The sequence below is a fragment of the Triticum dicoccoides genome, chromosome 7B (genome assembly GCF_002162155.2).
Source record: "Triticum dicoccoides isolate Atlit2015 ecotype Zavitan chromosome 7B, WEW_v2.0, whole genome shotgun sequence".
In the NCBI taxonomy this organism is placed as follows: domain Eukaryota; kingdom Viridiplantae; phylum Streptophyta; class Magnoliopsida; order Poales; family Poaceae; genus Triticum; species Triticum dicoccoides.
Window position 1 is genome coordinate 520,787,879 of NC_041393.1, and position 9,761 is coordinate 520,797,639.

A 9,761-nucleotide genomic window follows, 5' to 3' on the forward strand; every position below is an offset into this window, starting at 1 on the left:
TTTCTGTTGAAGTTTTGTGTGGATGAAGTGTCTAAGCGAGGATGTCTCGATATGAGGAAAAGGAAGAGAGGCAAGATCTCAAGCTTGGGGATGCCCGAGGCACCCCAAGTAAATATTCAAGGATACTCAAGCGTCTAAGCTTGGGGATGCCCCGGAAGGCATCCCCTCTTTCTTCAACAAGTATTGGTATGTTTTCGTCTTCATTTCGTTCATACATTATGTGCAAGTCTTGGAGCGTATTTTACATTTAGTTTTCATTTTTTTTTCTTTTATGCACCATGCTGGTACGAGATAGTCCTTGGTTGATTTATAGAATGCTCATTGCACTTCACTTAAATCTTTTGAGTGTGGCTTTATAGAATGCTTCATGTGCTTCACTTATATCATTTGAAGTTCGATTGCCTGTTTCTCTTCACATAGAAAACCACCATTTGTAGAATGCTCTTTTGCTTCACTTATATTTGTTAGAGCGTGGGAATATCTTCTGTAGTAAGAATTAAACTCTCTTGCTTCACTTATATCTATTTAGAGAGATGATAGGAATTGGTCATTCACATGGTTAGTCATAAAATCCTACATAAACTTGTAGATCGCTGAATATGATATGTTTGATTCCTTGCAATAGTTTTGCGATATAAAGATGGTGATATTAGAGTTATGCTAGTGGGTGGTTGTGGATTGTAGAGACACTTGTGTCGAGGTTTGCAAGTCCCGTAACATGCACGTATGGTAACCATTGTGTGACAAATTTGAAGCATGGGGTTTTTCTTTGATTGTCTTCCTTATGAGTGGCAGTCGGGGACGAGTGATGGTCTTTTCCTACCAATCTATCCCCCTAGGGGCATGCGTAGTAGTACTTTGCTTCGAGGGCTAATAAACTTTTGCAATAAGTATATGAGTTCTTTATGACTAATGTGAGTCCATGGATTATACGCACTTTTACCTTTCCATCATTGCTAGCCTCTTCGGTACCGTGCATTGCCCTTTCTCACCTCGAGAGTTGGTGCAAACTTCGCCGGTGCATCCAAACCCCGTGATGCGATACACTCTATCACACATAAGCCTCATTATATCTTCCTCAAAACAACCACCATACCTACCTATCATGGCATTTCCATAGCCATTCCGAGATATATTGCCATGCAACTTCCATCATCACCAATATCAAACGGAATCCAAATGGGATAAAAATGGACGGATTTTTTTTGGAATATTTGGGATTTTCCGGAGGAAGAATCAACGCGAAACGGTGTCCGGGGTGGCCACGAGACAGGGGGGCGCGCCCCCTACCCTTGGGCGCGCCCTGGGCTCTCGTGGGCCACCCGTAAGGCAGTTGAGGCTCTACTTTTGCTGCAAGAAAGCTAATTTTATGAGAAAAATCTGGGCGAAAGATTCACCCCAATCGGAGTTACGGATCTCCAGATATAAAGGAAACGGTGAAGGGGCAGACTCACAGAATGCAGAAACAGAGAGATATATCCAATCTCGGAGGGGCTCTCGCCCCTCCCAAGCCATGGGAGCCAAGGACCAGAGGGGAAACCCTTCTCCCATCTATGGAGGAGGTCAAGGAAGAAGAAGAAGAAGGGGCCCCTCTCCCCCTTGCTTCCGGTGGCGCCGGAGCGCTGCTGGGGGCCATCATCATCACCGCGATCTCCACCAACACCGCCGTCATCTTCACCAACATCTTCATCACCTTCCCCCTTCTATATTCAGCGGTCCACTCTCCCTCAACCCGCTGTACCCTCTACTTGAACATGGTGATTTATGCTTCATATTATTTTCCAATGATGTGTTGCCATCCTATGATGTCTGAGTAGATTTTCGTTGTCCTATCGGTGATTGATGAATTGCTATGATTGGTTTGAGTTGCATATTTTATTATTGGTGTTGTCCTATTGTGCCCTCCGTGTCGCGCAAGTGTGAGGGATTCCCGTTGTAGGGTTTGCAATATGTTTATGATTTGCTTATGGTGGGTTGCATGAGTGACTGAAACACAAACCCGAGTAAGTAGGTTGTTTGCGTATGGGATAAAAGGGGACTTGATGCTTAATGCTATGGTTGGGTTTTACCTTAATGAATCTTTAGCAGTTGCGGATGCTTGCTAGAGTTCCAATCATAAGTGCATAGAATTCCAAGTAAGGGATGATATGTTAGCTTATGCCTCTCCCTCAAATAGAATTGCAATAGTGATTACCGGTCTAGTAACGTAGTCAATTGCTTAGGGACAATTCCACAACTCCTACCACCACTTTTCCATACTCGCTATACTTACTTTATTGCATCTTTATCTAAACAGCCCCTAGTTTATATTTACATGCACTTTATTATCTTGCAAACCTATCCTATCACGCCTACAAAGTACTTCTAGTTTCATACTTGTTCTAGATAAAGCGAACGTCAAGCGTGCATAGAGTTGTATCGGTGGTCGATAGAACTTGAGGGAATATTTATTCTACCTTTAGCTCCTCGTTGGGTTCAACACTCTTACTTATCGAAAACTGTTGCGATCCCCTACACTTGTGTGTTATCAGACACCCCTGCAGGGTATAAACTTTTGAGAGCCATGCCCGCGGCTATGTGGCAGATGGGAATTTGTTAATATTCAGTTGTAGAGAACTTGACACTTGACTTAATTAAAAAATCATCAACCGTGTGTGTAGCCGTGATGGTCTCTTTTTGGCGGAGTCCGGGAAGTGAACACTGTTTGGGTTATGTTTGAACGTAAGTAGTTTCAGGATCACTTCTTGATCATTTCTAGCTTTACGATCGTTGCGTAGTTTCTCTTCTTACTCTTATACTTGTATGTTAGCCACCATATTTGCTTAGCGCGTGCTGCAACTCCACCTCATTACCTTATCCTACCCATAAGCTTAAATAGTCTTGATCTCGCGGGTTTTGAGATTGTCGAGTCCTCCTGACTCACATATACTACCAAAACAGTTGCAGGTGCCGATGATACTAGTGCAGGCAATGCTACCGAACTCAAGTGGGAGTTCGACAAGGACCTTGGTCGTTACTATATTTTGTTTCTTGATGATCAGTAGTGGAGCCCAGTTGGGACGATCAGGGATCTAGCATTTGGAGTTATCTTCTTTTCATTTGGATTTGTCCGTAGTCGGGCTATGTGTGTACTCTGAATGATGTATGAATTATTTGTTGATTGTGTGAAGTGGCGATTGTAAGCCAGCTATTTATCCATCCTTGTTATTGTGCGAAGATGACCCTTCTTGCGACAAAACCACAATGCGGTTATGCCTCTAAGTCGGGCCTCGACACGTGGGAGATATAGCCGCGCCATGGGCATTACAGGTTGGTAGGAATTAACCATCGTGCCCTCTCGGCTTTCATGCAAAGGAAGACAATCAAGGATAATTTGTGCTCCAACTTCATCACATAACAGGAAGAGCATACGTGCATGCTACGGGAATCACAAACCTTAACACAAGTATTTTTACTAATCCAAAATTTACTACTAGCATGACTCTAATATCACCATCTTCATATCTCAAAACAATTGCAAGGAATCAAACTTCTCATATATACAATGATCTTCATGAAAGTTTTTATTATATACCTCTTGAATACCCATCATATTAGGACTAGATTCATAACCCAAGCAAACTGCTATAGTATTTATAAGACTCTCAAGATAATATAAGTGAAGCATGAGAGTTCATAAATTTCTTTAAAATAACATCACAACTCTGCTCTAAAATATATAAGTGAAGAACTAGAGCAACTGCCTAGCTCAAAAGATATATGTAAAGCTCAAAGAGTATTCTAATAAATTCATGATTAATGTGTGTCCCTCGCAAAAGGTGTGTATAGCAGGGATGATTGTGGTAAAATAAAAAGCAAATAAAACAAAGACTCATATAATAGAAGACGCTCCAAAAAAATACATATCACACGGTGAATAAAAATATAGCCTCAAGTAACTTACCGATGGATTGTAGACAAAAGAGGGGATGACATCTGGGGCATCCCCAAGCTTAGACGCCTGGTTTTCCTTGAATATTACCTTGGAGTGCCTTGGGCATCCCAATCTTAGGCTCTTGCCACTCCTTATTCCTTAGCCCATCGAAACTTTACCTAAAACTTGAAAACTTCACAACACAAAACTCAACAGAAAACTCGTGAGATTTGTTAGTATAATAAAATCAACCTTTACTTTTAGATACTGTTATGAACTCATTCTAATTTTATTTTTGTATTATATCTACTATATTCCCACTTCACCATGGCTTATACCCCCCGATATAGTCCATAGATTCATCAAAGCAAGCATTAAACACAATGAAAATAGAATCTGTCAAAAACAGAACAGTCTGTAAAGACACAATTTTTAGTCATACTTATGTAACTCTGAAAATTCTAAAAAAATAGGAAAACATGGGAAATTTGTACATCAATTACGTGTAAAAATTTCAGAAATTGATCATGCTCCAGAAAGCACATAGAATTCTGCTACTAGACGCAAAAGTTTTTGTTTTCTCACAGAATCAAATCAACAATCTTCCAAATCATCCCGAAGGTCTTACTTGGCACAAATAGTAATTAAAACACATGAACACCATTATAACAGAAGCATAATGGTATTTTTATTGAAAAACAGAAGAAAAAACAAAAGAAACAAAAATTCATTGGGTTGCCTCCCAACATGCGCTATCGTTTTACGCCCCTAACTAGGCACATTACATAGACCTAGGGTTTGTCATCTTTGGTATTCAATCAATAAGTGTCCCTCATAATATATTCATATGGTAACTTATTTTTCTTTCTTGGATTCCATGCCCTTCCTTAATAGAAATGAAATCTAATGTTTACTTCTTTCATATCAATAATTGCATCGATCGTTCTAAGGAAAGGTCTACTTATAGGGAAAGTAGGATTGCAATCAATATCAAGCACAATGAAATCTACATGCACATAATTCCTATTTTTAGTAACAAGAACATCATTAATTCTTCCCATAGGTTTCTTAATAGTGGAATCTGCTAAGTGCAATTTAAAGAACAATCATCTAGTTCACGGAAACCTAGCACGTCACATAATTTTTTTGGAATAGTGGAAACGTTAGCACCCAAATCACATAAAGCCTTGCACTCATAATCTTTAATCTTAATCTTTATCTTAATAGTAGGTTCCCACTCATCATATAATTTTCTAGGGATTGAAACTTCCAACTCAAATTTTTCTTCAAAAGATTTCATCATATCATCAACGATATGTTTAGTGAAAGGCTTATTTTGATCATAAGAATGAGGGGAATTAAGCATGGATTGCAACAAGGAAATACACTCAATCAAAGAAAAATTATCATAGTTAAATTCCTTGTGATCCAAAAGAGTGGGTAAATCACTAGTTAAAGTTTTGACCTCGCCAAACCCACTTTTGTCAATTTTTTCATTAAGATCATCACCCTCCAAATTATTGGGACGCCTTCTAGCTAAAGTTGACTCATCTCCCGTCCCTTTTTCATCAATTTTTATATTCTCAAACAAAGATTCAATAGGATTCACACCAATCACTTTAAGATACTCATCATTATTTTCGCAAAAATTGGAAGAACACACCTTTTCTAGCCATTCTCTTTTAGCAAGAATTCTAGCGGTTCTCTCCCTACATTCATTAATATAAATTTGGATAGATTTTAGAGACTCATTAATATCAAGCTTAGGTGGCATATATTTAATCTTAAGGGAATCAATCGCATGAGAAATTCTATCAACGTTTCTAGCCACATCATCAAATTTAAGCAATTTTTTCTTCAATCATAGCCTTGAAAATCTTTTGGGAGTTAATGAAATCTTTAATATATTTTCAAGATCAGAGGGCATCTTATTATAATTTCCATAAAAATTGTTGTAAGAATTACCATAATTATTACAGTAATTACTAGGAAAGGCCTAGGGTTAAAATTGCCTCGATAAGCATTAATACCAAAATTGTTCCTACCAAGAAAATTCACATCCATAGATTCATTATTATTCTCAACCAAATTAGACAAAGGCATATCATTAGGATCAATAGGAGCACTCTTGCTAGCAATCAATTTCATAAGTTCATCCATCTTTCCACTCAAAGTATTAATTTCTTTAATAGCATGCACTTTTTTATTAGTAGAAGATCTTTTGTTGTGCCATTGAGAGTAATTTGCCATAATATTATCTAGGAGTTTAGTAGCTTCTCCTATTGTGATTTCCATAAAAGTACCACCCGCGGCTGAATCTAAAAGATTTCTAGATGCAAAATTCAATCCAGCATAATTTTTTTATATGATCATCCATAAATTTAAACCATGAGTAGGGCAATTTCTTATCATTAATTTCATCATCTCCCATGATTGAACAACATTTTCATGATCATGTTGCTTAAAATTCATTATATCATTCCTAAGGGAGATGATCTTAGCGGGAGGAAAATACTTGAAAATAAAAGAATCCTTACACTTATTCTAAGAATTAATACTATTTTTAGGCAAGGATGAAAACCAAATTTTAGCACGATCTCGTAGTGAGAACGGGAATAATTTCAATTTCACAATATCATTATCTACATCTTTTTTCTTTTGCATATCACACAATTGAATGAAAGTATTAAGATGGGATGCATCATCTTCATTAAGACTACCAAAAATTTGTTCTTTCATAACAAGATTCAATAAAGCGGCATTAATTTCATAAGATTCCGCACTAGTGATGTGACGCCCCCGATTCAATCGTACACTAATCATGCACGCAAACGTGTACGATCAAGATCAGGGACTCACGAGAAGATATCACAACACAACTCTAAAACATAAATAAGTCATACAAGCATCATAATACAAGCCAGGGGCCACGAGGGCTCGAATACAAGTGCTCGATCATAGACAAGTCAGCGGAAGCAACAATATCTGAGTACAGACATAAGTTAAACAAGTTGCCATAAGATGGCTAGCACAAACTGGGCTACAGATCGAAAGAGGCGCAGGCCTCCTGCCTAGGATCCTCCTAACTACTCCTGGACGTCGCCAGCGGGCAGCACGTAGTAGCAGGCACCTCCGGTGTAGTATGGGTCGTCGTCGACGGTGGCGTCTGGCTCCAGGGCTCCAGCATCTGGTTGCGACAACCAGGTAGAAGGGAAAGGGGAAAAGGGGGAGAAAAGCAACCGTGAGTACTCATCCAAAGTACTCGCAAGCAAGGAGCTACACTACATATGCATGGGTATATGTGTAAGGAGGCCATATCAGTGGACTGAACTGCAGAATGCCAGAATAAGAGGGGGATAACTAATCCTGTCGAAGACTACGCTTCTCGCAGCCACCGTCTTGCATCAAGTAGAAGAGAGTAGATTGAAGTCCTCCAAGTAGCATCTCCAAGTAGCATCTCCAAATAGCATCTCCAAATAGCATAATCCTACCCGGCGATCCCCTCCTCATATCCCTGAGGTAGAGCGACCACCGGTTGTATCTGGCACTTGGAAGGGTGTGTTTTATTAAGTATCCGGTTCTAGTTGTCATAAGGTCAAGGTACAACTCCAAGTCGTCCTGTTACCGAAGATCACGGCTATTCGAATAGATTAACTTCCCTGTAGGGGTGCACCACATTCCCCAACACGCTTGATCCCATTTGGCCGGACACACTTTCCTGGGTCATGCCCGGCCGCGGAAGATCAACACGTCGCAGCCCCACCTAGACAAAACAGAGAGGCCAGCACGCCGGTCTAAACCTAAGCGCACAGGGGTCTGGGCCCATCGCCCATAGCACACCTGCACGTTGCGTGGGCGGCCGGAAGCAGAACTAGCCCCCTTAATACAAGAGCAGGCTTACGTTCCAATCCGGCGCGCGCCGCTCCGTCGCTGACGTCTGAAGTGCTTCGGCTGATACCACGACGTCGGGATACCCATAACTACTCCCGCGTAGATGGTTAGTGCGTATAGGCTCGTAGCCAACTCAGATCAAATACCAAGATCTCGTTAAGCGTGTTAAGTATTCGCGAACGCCGAACAGGGCCAGGCCCACCTGTCTCCTAGGTGGTCTCAACCTGCCCTGTCGCTCCGCCACAAAGTAATAGTCGGGGGCCGTCGAGAACCCAGGCCCACCTCTACCGGGATGGAGCCACCTGCCCCTTCAGCCCCCACCTCCGAACAGTATCACAGGTAATGTAACTGTGTAAAGTATATAGTATATGCCCGTGATCACCTCCCGAAGTGATCACGGCCCAGTAGTATAGCATGGCAGACGGACAAGAGTGTAGGGTCACTAATGGAACACTAGCATCCTATACTAAGCATTTAGGATTGCGGGTAAGGTATCAATGACTGTAGCAACAATGACAGGCTATGCATCAGAATAGGATTAACGGAAAGCAGTAACATGCTACACTACTCTAATGCAAGCAGTATAGAGAAGAGTAGGCGATATCTGGTGATCAAAGGGGGGGGCTTGCCTGGTTGCTCTGGCAAGAGAGAGGGGTCGTCAACTCCGTAGTCGAACTGGTCAGCAGCAGCGTCGGTCTCGTAGTCTACCGGAGAGAAGAGGGGGAAGAAATAATGAATACAGAGCAAACAAAGCATCACAAAATATAACAAGGCAATACGCGGTGTTCGGTGTGCCCTAACGCGGTAGTAGGTGATACCGGTGAAGGGGGAAAAACATCCGGGAAAGTATTCCCGGGGTTCCGTGTTTTCGGGCAGAGGAGCCGGAGGGGGAAAGTTGCGAGTTCGATAGGTTAGGGGGGTGTGGCGGACGAACGGGTTGCGTATCTGGAATCGTCTCGTCGTTCTGAGCAACTTTCATGTTGAAAATATTTTAATCCGAGTTACGGATTAAAAGATATGATTTTCTAAAGATTTTATTAATTTCTGGGATTTAACTAATTATTTAATTAATTCGAAAATGATTCAATGACATCAGCATGATGTCATGCTGACATCAGCAGTCAACAGAGTTGACTGTTCAACCTGACCAGTGGGTCCCACTGGTCAGAGACACATGTTAATTATCCAAATTTAATTTAATCTAATCAGAATTAATTAAGGGTGGGCCCCACTATCATACTAATTAACTAACCGGTTAAATAGACAACTAATGTTTAATTAGTCTAATTAGTTGTTTAGTTTAATTAAACAAAATTAAATAATTTAATTATTTCTCTAATTAATTAATTAATTATTTTTATTTTTATTTTTATTTCTAATTTTCTAAATACATTCACGGGGGTGGGGGCCCCTTGTCATTGGCCCAGGGGGCCAAACAGCCACGGGCGAACGGGTTACGGGCGTGTGGGCGCCAGCCCGTTTGGGCGCCCGCCCAGGCCAATGGAGGCGCCGGCGATGGCTGCAAGAGGTGGGCGTGGCCTGCGCGGGGACCGCGGTGAGCGCGGTGGTTGGTCAGGACGGTAGGGGCGAGCGGGGCGCCGGTCCAGGCACGGTGAGCGCAAGCACTGGGCCGGCAGGAGGCGTGACGGCGAGCGCGGGGAACGGGTACGGCGGTGTGCACGTGCGCGCGAGGGAGTAGCGAACGGTGGCCGCACGGGAGGAGGGAAGGGAGGATATGAGGGGGGTTCCTCACAGGGGAGCTGCAGGGGGAAGGCAGTGTGCTCGGGGAGGTGTCGGGGTCGGCGCGACGAGGCGGAGCAGCTCCGTTCGTGGAGGAGGAAGACGGGGACGATCGGCGGAGAGGAAGCAATCCGGCAAGGTGGTCCCGACGTCGTGGCCTCCGGCGAGGTACTCGGGTGATGGCGCATCCAGATCGGGGAAGAGGGGGAGGCGCAGG